Source organism: Dipteris shenzhenensis, chromosome 26 (assembly GCF_047967505.1).
Source record: "Dipteris shenzhenensis isolate YYH24624 ecotype China chromosome 26, Dip_SZ_1.0, whole genome shotgun sequence".
NCBI lineage: Eukaryota > Viridiplantae > Streptophyta > Polypodiopsida > Gleicheniales > Dipteridaceae > Dipteris > Dipteris shenzhenensis.
Genome location: NC_141621.1, coordinates 40,613,612 through 40,632,965, shown reverse-complemented (window position 1 = coordinate 40,632,965; position 19,354 = coordinate 40,613,612).

Sequence of the window (19,354 nt, the reverse complement as noted above, 5' to 3'; positions counted from 1 at the left end):
TTTTGCAAGAACACAAAAACATGGGTTCAAGAGTGAATAGAGTTTCAGAAACCAAGCATTTTCACTTGCATGGAATGTGGACTATTCCATTCAAAGACTCCTATGGAACTTTTGACTTATGTGGAAGCTGTGCACCTGTTGGGTTGGTGCTGCAATTTTCCAACTTCCTTGGAGCCATGGATATTTCATTGGTGATCTCACTTACGTTGGTGGAGAGAGAGAGCTTGGTTATGGAGGATTTTCAAAAAGTGAGCAAGGAAAACTGAGCAAAGATAGAGTGTGTCCTTACTAATGATGCCTTGGCAATGACATAGGACCAACTCTCTCTTGGAATTTTGAAGAATTTAGATATTTTTGCTACTAAAAAGGGGGATTTGTCAATCTATTATTGTTTTGTTTTGGTGTGTTTTTTTTGGCTCACTCTCTTTTTCTTGCTTGCTTTTTTTGGTTTTCTCACTTTTCCTCGCTTTTTGGTAATCCTTCTGGAGTGCACATGCTCATGGTTGTGAATGAAGTACACACAAGTAAAGAATTGTAATTCTATAGTTAAACACTTCCGCATGTAATTCCTGGGATGTTCTATTAGACTTTCACTCTATGGGATACCCTTTGTAGGGATTCATCTCTAACATGGTACTAGATCCATGGCGGAAGTTCACAGGGAGTGGAGCTTGAAGACAAGGACCTTGTTGAAGGATGACTTTGATTCATTGCTCAAGGGAATCTACTTCGATGTTTGAAGGATTGTACCTATGTGGGTGGCTCAGGTTCAAACATGTGTTTGAAAGATTGTACCCAAGCGTAATGCTCAGGTTTAGGAGCCACATGTAGGGAATCTATGTGGTAGATGATGCCAACAGATGTATAGAACAACATTGTTATAATGTCAGCACATGTACGGGCATGTAATGGATGTGTTTGTAGATGATTAGGAGCCCAAAAGAGGCTTGGAGTAGAGGCAAACTAGCATGACATTATTGCATAGGTTTGGGGCATCATATGGACCTTAAACATGCTAGAACCAAGTGAGGTAATGATTGGATAGGCCTGAGCCAGTGGTAGGTTACCACGTGGCCAGGATGGGCCAGCCAACCCTCAATTTATGTGCCCCCATTAGGGGGAAATCAATAGACCAACAAGTCAGGTAGGGGGGTCTATTTGGGTCAGCCAAACACCCCCTAACAGGTTAGGTATTTTAAAGGGGGCCTTCCCCTATAAAAGGAGGCCACTTGGGCCTCACTTGGCATCTAATATAGTAGCCTTTGGTGAGCAAAAAGGAGTAGAAAAAGACTTCGGCCTACATCTAGGAGGTGAACCAAGGACAGAAGAGTTGCAAACTTAGCTTATGTTGGGCTATAGCCTAGGCAACTGCCGCTATCTTCCAGGGCAATAAGGTGCGGGGACCATGGAAGAAGAGTCTACATAAGCTCGAAGAGGAGCACATGTCTCAGGGATCTAGATGTGCCAAGGAGATAATAGGAGAGTTTTGGTAAGATTAGAAAACCACGGTTTAGTGGGACTCTACATCTCTCTTTTGTATTATTTCTAGTTTTGGATGGAAATATACCTTTTGGTGGATTCTATATCTTTCTTGTGATTCATAGTCTATTTACTGGCTTGCACACACTCATGGTTGTGAAGTGCACACAAATAAAGAATTTGTAATTTAGTTGTTAAACAATTCCGCATGTAAATCTTGGGATGCTCTATCAATATTTCACCTGCAGGATACCCTTTGTAGCAAGGATGTTTTTATCAAAGCTATGCTTATATTTTAATATAAAAACTTGGAAACAATTTTCAAGTTCATTGTTTTAGTTTCACAATATTGGTAGAATGTAGTACTTTTTTATATATTTTCTTTTGAAACTTGAAGGAATAAATGTAAATCTTAGGGAAATTTTAAATTTTTTTGGATAAAAGTTTCGAATCTTGTGATCTTTCAAACATTTATTTTTGTTAGGGCATACAAACTTTCAGTGCCAATAAAAAATTTTAGATTCTTAATGAATCTAACTTAACAAAATAATCCATGCTTTGTAGGGATTCATTTCTAACAGATCTATCTCATAAGACACTCAATGACACCCCTCGTGAAATTTCATCATTTGAGGCATGATCCACTAAAGTTTCTCAAAATATCAACAAAAATATTGATCTTGTAGATCGACTTGCTGGCCTCTTTCTCCATCTCGCCTTCAATGTGAAGTTTCTACATCCATACCAAACTTCTCTTTTATCTAATCATGTCCCTCCTATGACTGCCACTCTTCCCAAGATCTGATTCCTGATTTCCAAAAACCTCCAGATCACAGATATTCTTTTAGATAGAAAGATCATAAAAATTGAACTCTAACCAGTACATTTGTACTATGTTAAAATTGAGATCATAAATGTCAACAATACTAATATGATTTCATCAACTTCTCATATTACTTTTTTGCTAGACTACTTGGATGGAAAAAAATGGTATGTGGTTCTAACTACACAAAGAAAGAGACATATTCTAAAAATGTGGAAGTTAAGGATGAGATGCCATGTTTGGTAAAAGATGAGATGGATGTAAGCCATCCAATGCATTTCTCCCTTATATCTAGGTCAAGTTGTAGAAAGATAAAGATTAATGACTTCTCCAACATATGTGTCATGAAAGCAAGTTCAAGTATGAACTTGATTAAAAAATTCATGAAATGTTAGGCCAGGGTGAGCACAAAGAGGAGGATGAATTAGGAAGCTAGTATCTCCAAGATGGAATAAAGTTATCCTTTGCTTTGTTAACTTTCTATTTAATTCTTAAAGTGCATGTGCTTTGGCTATAGTAAATATTCATATTTTGAGTTGTCCAATGGGACTAATGATTTTGGTTGGCTTTTTCTACAATAAATATTCAAATTTTGAGATGTTATTAACAATGCAAAAGGGTGACCCAAGTTAAAGAAGGTACTATACCTCTTTCTTTTTCTTTCAAATAAGAGCAAGAATTGACCCTAAGTATATTAGATGAACAAAAATTCAGTCCATGTAAAAAGGGTGATGCCATTATGTGAGGGTTTTCATTTTCATGGGTGATGGGAGAGGTATGGGCGAACTATTTACCTTTGAGATAAGGGAATTTCCTACCCATGGAGGTGGTATACCAACCTCCTTATTTGTGGCTACAAGGCTAGCTTGCCTCCCATTTGGGTTAAAAAGTATATTTCCTATTCTCCCACTTGAAACCCACTTGCAAAATAAATGAAGTAAAGCATTCCTCGAAGGAATACAATTTGGCATAGATGGAACAATTCTCTTCAAAGGAAAGATAAAGAATAGCTAATTTTGTCTGATGGCAACAAACAACATAAGCAAGGAACATTACACATGAGCGTATCATCATCCAAAATCATTGCATGGCTTTTTCTTTATGCCCATAGGATTTAGTGAAAATGTTGATGCATGTCAATCCAAAGAAAACTTCTCTTGAAAAATAAAAAAAGAAATAAAAACGTGTAGATGAAATTTTTTACATGATTATAGCATGCCTCAAAGGGAAGGTACACTGGCATGGAAATAATTGCTCAATCGATAAATGTAAGATACAAGAGTAAAAATGCTCAATAAAACAATTCGTGAGTGCCACAAGAGACATCACACATGAGTACATGGTGGACGAGTGAAGTAAAAAGGCCACATGAAGAAAAAACATAATCCCGCATTCTCATGTCCCATGTAACATCATCCACTCCCATCATATTTCTCTCATTCATAATCCATTACAAAATAAGATCCCTACAAACTAATAGAGACATTTAATAATTTTTTACATGTGCAGTCCTCTGTGATCATGTTTTCATTTGGACTCGCCATCCACAAGCCAAATAGCATCCTCATCTAGCTAAACGTTTTCATACAGGTGTCAATTGATAGGTATTTCTTACATGTACAAGCAAGCCACAAAAGACCAGTTGAAGACACATCATGGAGACTGACCTAATGTCATCCTGACAAGGTCAAGAGAGTTTGAAAATAGCAAAAAGGTGAAATAGGTGGACTAGTTGGAAAATTAAAAAAGGAGCAATTAAAATGGATCATCATTGCATTGGCCAAGTTTCTAAACATTGATAAAGGATACTAAAAGAAGATATTGAGTTGAACTTGGATGAGACAATGAAGAGTATATATGAGACAATGAAGAGCAATATATACTAGCAAATTCTCTCCTTACTTTTTCTATGAATCATAGAATGCACTCGCTACTCTTGTGGATATGTTCTTGCACTCATTCTTTTTTAGATATTGCTTAATGTAAGTTTTAAGCAAGCAATGGAAAACATAGGCCCTTTCCCCTTTTTCACTTAATCTCCATTTCCCTTTTTTCCAATGCCTCCCCCACTGTAGAAGAACAAAGGAAAAAGGGCAAGAAAAACAATCTAACAAAATGTAACAATATTGAAATCTATGTTTCTATAGATGCATACAACATCATGGATTTTTGTACATCATGGATTTTTGTGATGCTTGCACCAAAAGAAGAAGCAATGAGAAAAGGTATGGAAAGATTGAACAACTTTTGCCAAAAAATAAGGCATTGAGAAAAGGTATTAAAAGAGTGTTGAACAACATCGCTTTTTGTGATGCTTGTACCAACCCATCTTTTGTCAAAGTAGGAAGAGTTTACGATAAAAAACAAAGCCTTTGCAAAAAGTTGAATATGTATATGTCATTCATGAAGGGGGCAATACTCTCAGAAGAATGATCTTTATGGCAAAATTATGGATGTGAAGAGAAAGTGAATGTTCAAAAAGCAATACAACCAAGCAAAGACATTGAAGAAAAGGTTGGAGGCATAATTAATGATGCCTTGAGGAGCTTTTGAAATTCTTGTTTAGCTAGGAGGCATGATGGCTCTATGGTGGGCTACTGGTAATTAAAAAAAATTCTTACAGTGTGAAGGAACTAAGGTTTCATATGCCATTTTGTGGTCTATTGTTTGTTTGGCCAAGTCTTTCAAAAAGGAAAAGAAACATTGGTTTCTCAATAATAAAAAATGGCACACCATTTGTACACAAACTTGTGCTCCATGTACAATACCTATTTCATTAATTTTGGACTTACATGTCTACATTTGGACTATTCCTAAAACTCCTTCCCAAATGAAAAATTTACTTTATGAAAATGTTGTTCGAGAATCAAAAGTTACTTTTTGGCAGTGTCATTTCCACGTAAGAAATTTTAGAATATCTCTCTATAATATTGCACTTAATAATAATTTAAATTAATAATTTAATAAAAATTAATAGTTTAATTACTCTTAAATTAATAAAAGCAATTTAAATGTGTGAAATAATTATATGTATGCATGCATGCATGTATGTATGTATGGATGAATGCATACATGCATGCATGCATGTATGGATGGATGTATATATGTATGTATGTATGTATGGCCCATGCATGACATTAATTTACTATAAGAGTCCTCTAAAATCTTCAAGATATCATAACAATATTAACAAACACCTTTTGAGAGCTTAGAAACTCTAAAATCTGGTAGATATGGAGTCACACAAAATGCTACACATGCATGCATGGAACTTACATGTCCTTGGTTCATCAATCAAAGGCCATTGATACATATGGTGGGACCAGTGCCTTGCACTGTCCGCGTGGCATGGACATGCCCGTAAGACTTTTATATTTATATTTATATAGTTAAGGTCCATGTATGAGATTAATTTACCATATGAGTCTTCTAAAATCTCCGAGACTTAATAATAGTGTTAATAAACACCTTTTAGAGTTTAGAGTTTTGGAACTCAAATCGCCAAGACTTAATAATGGTGTCAATAAACACCTTTCAAAGTTTTGTAGAAATCCTAGTATAATTTTTCATTTTAAAGAATCTTCATTTAAAAGTTTAACTTTTTCTTAACCTATTAATAACTTTGATAAATAAAAATCATTTAAATCCATGGATAAACTATATATGTGTGTGTTGTTATGGATAAATTTGACCAAGGTAAAAGGCATAAATGTGTGTGTGTGCTTATATGTGCTTATATGTGGGCATAGGGCCCAAGGTTGAGGTGGCGGGGCATGACCATGTGCCACCCTTCCACGTAAGAGGACCCATAAGGTGTGTTGTACATAATCCATGGTAGTAATATTATAAAATGTTAAGGTGGCATGGTTGCTCCATGTGCCACCCCTCCACCTAGGCAGTCCCATGTCTGCATTTAGTGAGACATGGCCCAAGGACCATGGGAGAAGTAATATAAAATAGGTGGAGATGGATATTATATTGGATTATTCCCTCCATGTAGGATAGGCCCATGTGGGGGGGTGTAGATAGTTTAAGAATGCAAGTTAAATAATGGGGAAAGTAGGATGAGGTGGCAAGACTCCTTGTGACAACCCTCCACTTATCCTCCTAGATGTTTGAAATATCATGAACGAAAGTGACGAAAGTGTTATGATATTGCTTATATGTTGAAAGTGTAATGATATTGCCTATATGTTGAAATCTCATAAGCTGTAACTCTCTAACTATAGGGAGTTTCCTCTTGCTATAAAAAGAAAAAGTACTTCATTTCATATGCTCTATTCATATCTCATACTAGATCGCAGATTTTGAACTTTTTCAAGTTCACCCCTTGGACGCATGCCACACGAGGAGGGTGGCTATTTATGTCACTTCTCGACGAGTTCAAAGATTTGGCGCTTGGTCCTCCACTCATTACGGCTACCAATTGGTGAGATCTCATCCTTGATCTTCATGTCAATCTTCAACAACTAATTGTACAATGTATTGCTCGAGGAGACGACGGGTGGGATGATACGCCGTGGATAATTCAAGGTGAAGACCTAGTGATACACTAGGAGGGCTTTGATTCCAGTTCTACTCACTGTGTGGTGATCGAGCTACTTCTTGCATCAGAGGTAATTAAAAGGGTGACATTCTTCCAAGGGTGGGATGATCCACAAGCTTGGGGGGAGATTTAGCGCATCTACTTATTAAATCCTGTGGATAAGCTCGTCTTGAATGATTTCTTCTCGACCTCACTACAAAGGTTTCTAGGGCTCGGCTACAATCAGTAATGTTTCAACCAAGGAATCCCTTTGTACCTAATCAACCCTTTGTGCCACATTTTGAGCTTCAAGTTGTAATTCTTTTTGGTCTAACGATAAACTATCAACAAAGGATTGCAAGTTTATTTGGTGCTGAACGTCTTGCTCAAGTATTGAATTCTCTCCACCCTCGCCTTCTACCTATCTTGGACTACCGAGAAACTTGGGATGTCTAGATTTTAGTCTTGGTGTGATGACATCTTGGCTCCTTCAATTTGATGAAGCATACAAACCTTCGACCAAGGCTACTGGTGTGGGTGTGAAGCTCACTTCACCAGGGGGTGCCGGCTAGACGACACCTCTGTATCCTTCTTCGCGGTTTTGGGGGACGGCCGACTCAGGAGAGAGGGTGTGCTCATCGATTTCCTTCTCTCATGGCAGAGGGTTCGTGTCGTAGGCCTCGTGGGGAAGGTTTGGCGGATCGATCCTAGTATAGAGCAAGATCAACTGCAGTTATGGCGCCTCTGGCTTTGGGAGGGGCGGGCCCTATCAGAGCTTGATTGGGACCCAAGTGAGTGGAGATGGCCAGAGGTTGTGGCAGGCCAGGGGCCGACCCCTTTCTTTGCTTACAGCATGAAACTGGGCAGGAGAGTTCTCGGGAGGATGCAGAGCCGACCACCCACCCAGCGGCCCAGTTGGGATTCTCAGGGTATTTCCAGGCTATTTTTGCAGGCCTTCTGGAAGGCCTTGTGGGAGAGCTGGCGGCCGCGGAAGATTTCCTACTTCCTTTGGCTACTCGCCCACAAGGGTCTTCGAGTGGGGAGCTGGTTGCGGCAGATTGGTCAGGATGGACTCTGTCAGATTTGTCATGAGGACGAGGAGTCACCAAAGCACTGCCTGTGGAGCTGCACTCGCACCCAGGACGTGTGGAGGTGGGCCTTCGGGATCCTTACTCGCGCAGCACTGGAGTTAGGTTTGAGCACCTGGGACGCATTCTGCTGGTGCAGCACCACACCTGGCTATCATCAGTTGTTCGAGGCAGGCCCGCACGACCCTATGTTCCTTATCACACAGGGGACTTGGGGGCTGCTTGAGGGCATCCCGCAGCACTTGGCAGAGGTGGACACAGGATCTCAGGCGAGGTAGCTAGTCTGGGAGATTATTAGCAGCATCGCCGGATGGCACATTTCGACCTCGCACTGTGCGTAGATCCTCGATGGTACCTCTCTTTCGACTGCCCAAGTCATGGCCGACATCTGGAGCGAGATTATCCACACGCTCAGAGGCCAGTGGGACCAAATCCAAGGGGATTCCCGGGCTGGTCGGGAGAAGCGGAGACGTCTCCTCTGAGATTGGGATACGCAGGGCCTCTTCTTCGAGCATACTTCTCAGGGCCTTCAGTGGTGCTACTCACCGCCTCTCTGGCTGTTTATTCACACCCGCCTGATCCCTCCGTGAGAGAGATTTTTGTTTCCACTTAGGGCTGCGTCCGATTTGTGAGCGCAGCCCCGTCAGCTGCAAAACTGACTCCATCTTGTTTTTTCGAAGTAATATAATCAGCACTGTTTTTTCGGAAAAAATATAGGGAACAGATTTTAGGATTTAGGGTATGGGATAGAGTTACAAATATTAGTCGTGCTACAAATATTAGCCTCTAAATTTGGTTTAAATATAATTAAACTTCATTCACAAACTCGGTTTTTTACCAAGTGTTATGCACAACTACCAAAGAATAGTATTTGAGGTGTATTATTCAAATGCTCTAATACCCTATGGGTACAATACTTTTCACATGCATCAATACAATCTATTTTGAGTTGTGTGCAAAGCATTATGCCCATTGGATATGCTTTGGATGGTCAAAGTCATCACAAATCGCCTTTTTCATCAAGTTATTCGAACGCGGACATAATGGATGGACATAATACTTTGCATTCATGTCAATCCAACCTATTTTTAGGTCTTTGGAAAGTATCGTGCCCATCGATGGATGGTCAAACGCATCAAAAAATAGTATCTGAGGTATATTATTCGAATGCTCTCATACCCAATGGGCACGATGCTTTGCACACATATTAATATAACCTAATTAGAGATGCATGAAAAATATCATATCCATCAGATATGCTTTGGATTGTAAAATACGCCAAAAACTCCATTTATCACTTATGCACAATTGCCAAAGAATAGTATCTGAGGTGTGTTATTCAAATGCCCTCATACCCGATGAGCACAATTCTTTGCACACATGTCAATACAATATATGTTGAGATGCATGCAAAGTATTGTGTCCATCCGATATGCTTTGGATAGTCAAAGTCGGCACAAACCCACTTTTTCATCAAGTATTATGCACAGTCGCCAAAAAATAGTATTTGAGGTGTGTTATTTAATTGCGCACATACCTGATGGGCACGATACCTTTCAATCATGTCAATTTAACCTTTTTTGAGTCTTGTGCCAAGTATCGTCATCGGATATCATTTGGATGGTCAAACTCGCCACAAATCGTATTTTTTACTAAATGTCATACATGACCATCCAAAAACACGCTCAAGATGTGTTATTCAAACGTGTACACACATGATGGGTATGATACTTTGCACGTGTGTCAATCCAACCTATGTTGATCTATGTGCAAAGTATCATGCCCATCAGATATGGTCTCGATGATCGAAGTCGCCAAAAACCCCGTTTTTCACCAAGTGTTATCCACAACCGCCATAAAATGTATCCGAGGCGTGTCATTCGAATGCACTCATACCCAATGGGAATGATACTTTATGCACACATAAATACAATATATCGTGTTCAAAATATCGTGCCCATCAGATTTGCTTTGGATGGTCAAACATGCCACAAACTCTGTTTTTCACCACGTGTCATGCACAACCATCAAAAAATAGCATTTGAGGTGTAATATTCAAATGATCTCATATCTGATGGTCACGATGCTTTGCACATGTATTAATCTAATATAATTAGAGACGCATGAAAAATATCGTGTCCATCGCTGCTTTGGATGGTCAACATGCCACAAATCCCATTTTTCATCAAATGTTATGCACAATTGCCAAAGAATAGTATTTGAGGTGTGTATTCAAATGCACTCATACCCGATAGGCACGATACTTTGCACACATGTCAATCAAACCTATGTTGAGGTGTGTGCAAAGTATCGTGCCCATCGGATATGCTTTGCATGGTCAAAGTCGGCACAAATTCAATTTTGCATCAAGTATTATGCACAACCGTCAAAAAATAGTATTTGAGGTGTGTTATTCAAGTGTGCACATATCGGATGGACATGATACCTTGCACTCGTGTCAATTTCACCTTTTTTGAGTCCTGTGCCAAGTATCGTGCCCATTGGATATGCTTTGGATGGTCAAACTCACTACAAACTCTATTTTTCACTAAGTTTCAGCACAACCGCCACCAAAAAACACGGTATGAGGTGTGTTATTCGAGCGTGCACATACCCGATGGACATGATACTGTGTGCAGGCATCAATCTTGCATATTTTGATGCATGTAAAAATTATCATGGCCATCGGATATGCTTTGGATGGTCAATGTTGCCACAAACCCCATTTTTCACCAAGTAATATGCACAACCGCCAAAAGAAACTATCTGAGATGTGTAATAAGAATGCACTCGTACTTGATGGACATTATACTTTACACATGTGAAACCAACCTATGTCGAGGCGCATGTAAATTATCATACCCATCGTATATGCTTTGGATGGTCAAACTCGCCACAAACGCCGTTTTTCACCAAGTGTTATGAGAATCTAAGGTGTGTCATTCAAATGTGTTCATACTTGACGGGCACGATACTTCACACACGTTTTATATAAGCTTTATATAAGCTGGAATTTGAAAATTCTAACCATACAGATGATTTTAGATGGCTTATGCTGATCGATTTTACTTGGAGGGCTAAATTTGGGTCTCATACAAGAAAGTTATGTTAATTTTGGGGCTAATTTATCAAATTTCAAGTTTGAAATATTAACTAAACTAGAAGGGTTTCGAAAGGGGGGGAGAGCGGGGGAAAGGAGAAAGGTGGGAGGGGAAGGGGGGGGAGGGTGGAAAGGGGGAGGGGGGGAGGGGAATGGGAGGAGCGGAAGGGGAATGGGGGCAAGGGGGGAATGGAGAAAAGGGGGAAATAGGGGAATGGGGAATGGGGGGGAGGGGAATGGGAGAAAGGGGGAATGGGGGGAGGGGAAGGGGGGGAAGGGGGAAAGGGGGGAAGGGAGAAAAGGGGGGAATGGATGTGAAGATAGTGGGAGAGAGGGAAGGAGTCTCACTTGCAGCTTTCTCACATGCACAATGGGGGAATACACACAAGGGTGGAGGCTGAAAACAGTTTTCCTCTTCTTAGTTATGAAAGCCAAAAGAACTCAAGTACAAAGAAAAATAGAAGAGCCCTATGTGTGGGTCTCAAACCAAACTCAACTAACTAAGGTGGCATACTAACTGAGCCACGAACTAGTGTAGATAAGGATAGCTGTCATCCAGCTATTATTCGTGGGCGGTGTACCAACCGCATCTCCAGCTAACAAGTCAGTGACATAAGTACACAACGGTCACCCTGGCATATCTCGAGTGGAGCTCGATATCTCAACACTCCCCCCCGAGCTCAATCCCAAATCCTGCACAACCAAGCAGGTCTCTGAACTTGCGCAGCTTCTCTGCACCCAATGCTTTCGTGAATATGTCAGCTACCTGATCCTCTGTGCTGACATAAACTAGATCAATAAGACCTAGTAAAACCTTCTCCCGCACATAGTGATAATGCACCTCAATGTGCTTTGTTCTGGCATGAAAGACTGGGTTCTTTGCCAAATGTATACTACTCATGTTGTCACAATAAATGACAACCGGCCCATCTGTGGACTGATGCATATCATAGAGTAGCTTATGCAACCAAGCTACCTCACATGCAGCCATTGCTGCACCCTTGTACTCAGCCTCTGTGCTCGACAAGGCAACTGTAGGCTGTTTCTTGCTGCTCCAAGTGACTGCAGCACTCCCAAAAGAGAGCACATATCCACTGGTAGATCGTCTATCTGAAATGCTACCAGTCCAATCAGCATCAGTGTATCCATGCAACTGTATCTGAACCCCTGCCTCATAAAATAGTCCATACTGCAATGTGGACTTCACATACCTGAGTATGCGTCTAGCCGCATCCAAATGCGGTTTCCTTAGAGCCTGCATAAACTGACTGACCAACCCAACAGCATAGCTCAAATCTGGCCTGGTAATAGTCATGTAAATCAAACTTCCTACTATGCGTCTGTACATAGTAGGGTCTTCCAGAAGCTCACCTGCATCTGTGCTCAGCTTCACATTCTGCTCCAAAGGAACTGAAATAGGCTTACAGCCTGTCATCCCATATTTGGACAGCATGTCCAATCCATACTGCCTCTGCAAGAGCTGTATCCCACTTGGTGATCTAATCACCTCAATGCCCAAGAAATAACGCAGCTCTCCCAAATCCTTCATCTCAAACTTCTGCCTCAATAGCATTTTCACATGAAGGATATCTTCATCACTATCACCTGTGATGATCAAATCATCAACATAAATGACCAGCAGCATAATCCCTTTCTCTGTTTTTCTCACATAGAGTGAGAAATCTGCCTTGGAAAGCTGAAAGCCAATAGTGACAAGATACTGTCCTATCTTGTCAGACCATGCTCTAGGTGCTTGCTTCAAGCCATACAAGGCTTTCTTCAACCTGCAAACAAACTCAGGATGAGTAGCATGAACATAACCTGCTGGCTGCTCCATAAAGACCTCTTCTTGCAAATCACCATGCAAGAAGGCATTCTTTACATCCATCTGATGTAAAGACCATCCCTTTGATGCAGCCATAGCAATGGCTACTCTTACGGTTGCCATCCTTGCAACCGGCCTGAAAGTTTCTTCATAATCAATGCCATATGTCTGTGCATACCCCTTGACAACTAATCTTGCCTTGTATCTATTCACAGAACCATCTGCATTGTGCTTGATCTTATAAACCCACTTACAACCAATTGCATTCTTGCCTTTAGGCAAAGGCACCAATTCCCATGTAGCATTAGCATCCAAGGCATCCATTTCTTCATCCATGGCTTTCTCCCATTTTTCATTTCCCATGGCTTGCTCAAAAGAAGTGGGTTCTGGTTCCTGTATCACTTTGACCATATAGGCATAGTGAATGGCTGTAAATCCATCATATTTCAGCCTATCCACAGGATACCTAACCCTGGTAGACCTGCGCAAAATAGGCTCACTTCCAGGTGCTCTCAAGACATCCCTGGTCTTCCTTACTCCAGGTGTAACAACAGAAGGAATACCCAACTCATCATCAATGCTCTGTTCTGAGCCACTGGATTCACCATCCACACAAGAGTGACCTGCATTCACATCATACATGGGCTGATCTACCTTCTCTTTCCCTTTTCGTGATACCTGCGTACCACTCTCTGCATTGCTTTGAGGGGATTCTCCTGATCTCAGTCTGCCTGTCCATGGCGAAGTATGTGAACCACTGGTAGAGGACACTCCAAGTCCACTGATATTTTGTGATTGCTGCTGTGCATTCTGTGCAGCATTACCATTTTGTGCATCTACATCAATTATCACATTTACTGGTTTATACCAGCTGCTCATCTCATCAAAAACAACATCTCTGCTCACTGTGAACTTACGTGTAGAAGGGTTATAGCATCTATACCCTTTCTGCTGCAGAGAATAACCAATAAAGACGCACTTCTCAGCTTTTGGATCCAACTTGGACCTCAGCTCATCTGGCACATGGACATAGGCAATGCAACCAAAAATCTTCAAATGAGAAATATCTGGTTTCCTACCAGTATACATCTCCTCTGGCGTCATGCCATGTATTGCTGCAGTGGGAGTCCTGTTCATTATATAAACTGTTGTAGCAACTGCTTCAGCCCAATAATAATCTGGTAGATCTTTTTCATTTAGCATAGCCCGAGATACCTCTCCAATATGCCTGTTTTTCCTTTCTGCAATTCCATTTTGCTGTGGGGTATGACTGCATGAATATTGCTGCTTTATACCATGCTCTTGCAAGAACCTTGCAAACTCATTTGAGAGGTACTCTCCCCCTCCATCTGACCTCAGGCATTTTATTTGCAAGCCTGTTTCTTTTTCAACCATAGCTTTGAAAGCTTTGAAGTGTCCAAACACTTCACTTTTCTTTTTCATAAAATAAACCCAAAGTTTTCTGCTGAAGTCATCAATAAATGTGACAAAATAGTGACAGCCACCAATAGATGCAGATTTAGTAGTCCACACATCAGAGTGGATTAATTCCAATGGCTTTTTACTCTCTTGAACATGCCTAGGAAAAGGTTTCCTTGCCTATTTCCCAAATTGACAGGCTTCACAAATCTTGTGCATTTCTGCAACCTTGAATTTTGGCAATCCTGCAACAATATTTTGGGCTTGCATTGATTTAAGTCGCTGTATATTAACATGACCAATGCGTTTGTGCCAGATATCAATATCTGCAACTACACCGGTCCCATGTGCAAACATTGCTGCACTCAATTCAGGCATGTCTGCATCCAACGTAAACATCCTGCCCTTCTTCTTTCCTTTTGCTATCAAGCGACCATTATTTTTCATATCCTCAACAAAGCATCCATGAGGATTAAATCTAACCTGCAAGCCCTGCTCAACCATCTGACCAACAGAAACCAGGTTCTTGGTGATGTTCGGGACATGAAATACATCAGACAAGTATTTCTTTTTCCCATCCTGCATAGACAAAGGAATTTTGCCAATCTGCACAATAGGATGTGCAGTATCATCACCAGTCTCCACAAATCCTGGCTTTTCCATTTTCCTTGCATCTTGCATCCATTCTGCATGACCTGTCATGTGGTTTGACGCACCTGAGTCAACATACCACACATCATTTTGTTCTTCTGCACTTGTCACAGAATTGGTCATATGCTGCACCATAAATAGATGCTCATTTCTATCATCACCCTGCCTGCTAGAAGATGCATAATTGCCTTGCTGCAATTTTCCATTCATAATGTCATTCTACTTTTTGTAGCAGTCCTTAGCCATATGACCCATTTTGCCGCAATAGTAGCATTCAACATTGCTGTTTGCATTTTGGCTTCTCTGCCATCCACCACGGCCTCTTTGGCTCCCCCTGCCTCTAGAGTTACCACGTCCTCCTGCATAGGACTGGTTTTCTTGCGTTTGCTGCATATTCTGATTTCTACCATGGCCTGCAGATCGGCCTCCTCTACCTCTGCCTCTACCTCTGCCAGCATTTGAGTAGAAGACAGTTTCTTTTGAAGTTCCTGCTGAAGAAGATGCACCCCCATTTCTCTGCTCTTCAGAAATTAGAAGAGCAATCAATTCCTCAAAATCAGGAAAATTTTCACGGACGGCAATGGATGTCCGGAACTGTGCATAATCCTTTCCTAGACCATTCAAGGTCACAGAAACTAAATCGTCATCATCCACTGGTGACCCAATGGAAGCAAGTGCATCCGCAATTTTCTTCACCTTCATGTGGTAGTCATTGATGCTCATGTTTTCTCTCTGCACATTGTGCAACTCCTGTTTGAGTTGCATTTTCCTGGCTTGCGTGTTTGTGCTGTACATTTTTGCCAAAGTATCCCATGCCTCCTTTGGCGTACTTGCATCCTGAATATGCACAATCATGGAGTCCGAAATACTGATAGATAGCCAGTACATAACTTTCCTGGCTCTCTCATGCCATCCTTTAAATGCATGCATTTCCTGTTGACTAGGAATATTAGGAAGAACAGGCTCTTCTTCATTTCCTGTAATGAACTCCCAATAGCCTTTTCCCATCAAGAAATTCGTCATTCTGAACTTCCATGCCTGGAAGTTGTTCTTGTCAAGCTTTTCAGTGACAATCTGCGAAAGAGAAACAGATGCCATCACAGAACACTGCAAAATATTCTGTCACTGCAAAGAACACAGTTTTTGCCTCACACGGGCAGATCTGCAAAACTGACGAAAGTGGTATTTCACCACACAGTCACTTCCTAGTGACGATTTTGCATCAACAGGCAACAAGCATGAATCCGCAACTCCCAATATCTCTGCACACAGGCATACGATGCAATTTCTGCGGCAACTTTTCACCGACCCGCAAAACAGTGGCTGCACAGCAAAAACAGGGCCTTTTTCTGAGTGCCTGCGGAGAACTTCCGCCTCCAAAACGGGCCCCGAAATGACCTCGAATCAGAAAAATAAAGTCCACTTCGCCCTCTCCCGCAGCATATAATGCCCTCTCGCCACACCGCGAAGGGCGTCTCAATCTGAGACAGTGCACTCTTGCAGTTCCGGCTGTGCTACCTGCAGAGATTTGCTCCCAAACTCGAAAAAGGAAAGCAACACTGGTCCTCTTACCAGGACACTGCGAACTTGGTTTGCTTTCTTGAGCTCCTTACCACGAACAAGGCTCTAATACCATGTGAAGATAGTGGGAGAGAGGGAAGGAGTCTCACTTGCGGCTTTCTCACATGCACAATGGGGGAATACACACAAGGGTGGAGGCTGAAAACAGTTTTCCTCTTCTTAGTTGTGAAAGCCAAAAGAACTCAAGTACAAAGAAAAATAGAAGAGCCCTATATGTGGGTCTCAAACCAAACTCAACTAACTAAGGTGGCATACTAACTGAGCCACGAACTAGTGTAGATAAGGATAGCTGTCATCCAACTATTATTCGTGGGCGGTGTACCAACCGCATCTCCAGCTAACAAGTCGGTGACATAAGTACACAACGATCACCCTAGCATATCTCGAGTGGAGCTCGATATCTCAACAATGGAGAAAAGGGGGGAATGGGGTTTAGGATTCAAGGTATAGGCTTTAGGGTTTAAGTTATAGGAAATAGTGTTTACAGTACAGGAATTTGGGTTTAGGCTATAGGGATCAGGGTTTAGAATTTAGGGCATTGGGTAGAGTTACGAATTTGGTTTAAGTATAATTAAACTTCATTCACAGGTTTTTAATAAGTTGGAATTTGAAAACTCGAACCCTATAGATGACTTTCGATGGCTTATGCCGATCGATTTGAGTACTTGGAGGGCTAAATTTGGACCTCATACGATAAAGTTATGTTAATTTTTGGGCAAATTTATCAAGTATAATTAAACTTCATTCACAAGTTTTCAATAAGTTGGAATTTGAAAATTCTAACCCTATAGATGACTTTAGATGGCTTATGCCGATCGATTTGAGTACTTGGAGAGCTAAATTTGGACCTCATACGATAAAGTTATGTTAATTTTTCGGTGAAATCAAATTTCAAGATTGAAAGATTAGCCACACTAGTTTGGAGAAGCTCCTAAATTCGTTTTTGGGAAAATATTCGCACTTAAAAATTTATCTTGGGGAGGGTAGGGAAGAAAGGAAATTAATGGAATGACGGAGAGGAAAGAGGGGGGGGGGGGGGGGGAGGGGAGGGGGAGGAAAAGGGGAGGGGAGGGGAAAAGGGGGGAGAGGGGGGGGGGGAAGGGGGGAATGGGGGAAAGGGAAGGGGAAAGGGGGGAAGGGGAAAGGGGGGGGAAAATGGGAGAGGGGGAGGAAAAGGGGAAAGGGGAATGGGAAAAGAGGAAAAGGGTAAGGGGAAGGGGGGAAGGGAGGGGAAAGGGGGGGGGGAAGGGGTGGGAAGGGTGGGGGGGAGGCATCATGCACACTGACCCGCAGGATATTTTGGACATGACCATCGATTTTTACAGCCAGCTCTTTCAGAGAGAGAGGATGACCCCAACTGGTCTTGTGGCCTGAGAGCTAGTTTGGGATCATGTTCTGATAGTACTCTCACAGGATTTATGCAGCAGACTTGAGGAGGCTTTCACAAATGAGGAGCTCATGAAAGCCCTCAAGGCTCTCCCAACCCAGAAGTGCCCGGGTGAGGATGGCTTGACTCCGGCCTTCTTCCAAAACTTTTGGGAGATTATCTCCACCCCTTTCCGTTTAGCTCGCCAGGAGATTTTTGACATAGGCTTTGCCTATATGATTTGAGACTCCATCAACAATATTTCTTTTGTGAAACATATGATCTAAACGTAATACAATTTGTTCACAATTCTCTCTCTCTCTCTCTCTCCTCTTTCTCGTCTCCTCTCTCCCTCCCTTTCTTCTATAGTGTGCGGTAGCGACACACACACAGATTGAGAGAGAGTCGCGTTGCCGCGACGTGACGACGACCAAAAAAAAATATTATATATATATATATTTAGGCCACCGCCGCCGTCGCTGCACTATCGCGACAGTGCGATTCTCTCTCTCTCTCTCTCTCTCTCTCTCTCTTTCTCTTTCTCCTTCCCTCGCTCTTCCCTTACCTTCATTCCTTCCCCCTCTTCTTTCCTCTCTTTCCCTCTCCATTCTCTTCCCTTCTTCCTCGTCACCCACCTATCTAATTAAATTTATTTTTAAAAAATTATTACTCCCTCCTCTACTCTTTCCTTCTTCTCTCCCTCTCCCTTCCTCTCTCCCTCTTCCTTCTACTCTCACTCCCATCGTGGTCCCCTCGCTTCCTCCCTCTCCCTCTCCCTCTCCCTCGCGTTGCGGTCCGTTCCCCCTCTCCCTCTTCCTTCCCTTTTTCCTCCCTTCTCTCCCTCTCTCTTCCCATTCTCCTTCCTTCTCTCTCTCTCTCTCTTCCATTCTCCTCTCCTTCCTTTCTCCCTTGTCCAAGAGATCGACAACGCAAAGGCGGCGATAAAAATAAAATAAAATAAAACAAAATACAATAAAATAAAAATAAAAATGTTAATTAAAAAAAATTTTCCCTCTCTTTCCTCCTCCATCAAGGTAAGTCATTTGAAGGTGTTTGCTTAAAAAATCTTTGTAACTATTACAAGGTGTTTATTAGCACCATTATAAAGTTCTTTGAGATTACACCATTTTTGCTTTTTGAAACTCTGAATGGTGTTTATTGGCACTGTTATTAACTCTTGGAGATTTTAGAGTTTCGAAACTTTGAAAAGTGTGTAATAACACCGTTATTAAGTGTTGGAGATTTTAGAGAACTCTCATGGTAATGAATCTAATGCATGGACCTTATATATATATATATATATATATACACGTATGTATGCATACGTACGTATCGTACGTATAGACGTACGCGGTGTTTATTGGCACCATTATAAAGTTCTTTGAGATTATATAAATTTTGCTTTTTGAAACTTTGAATGATGTTTATTGGCACCGTTATTAACTCTTGGAAATTTTAGAGTAATTTCGACTTAATAACAGTGTTTATTGGCACCGT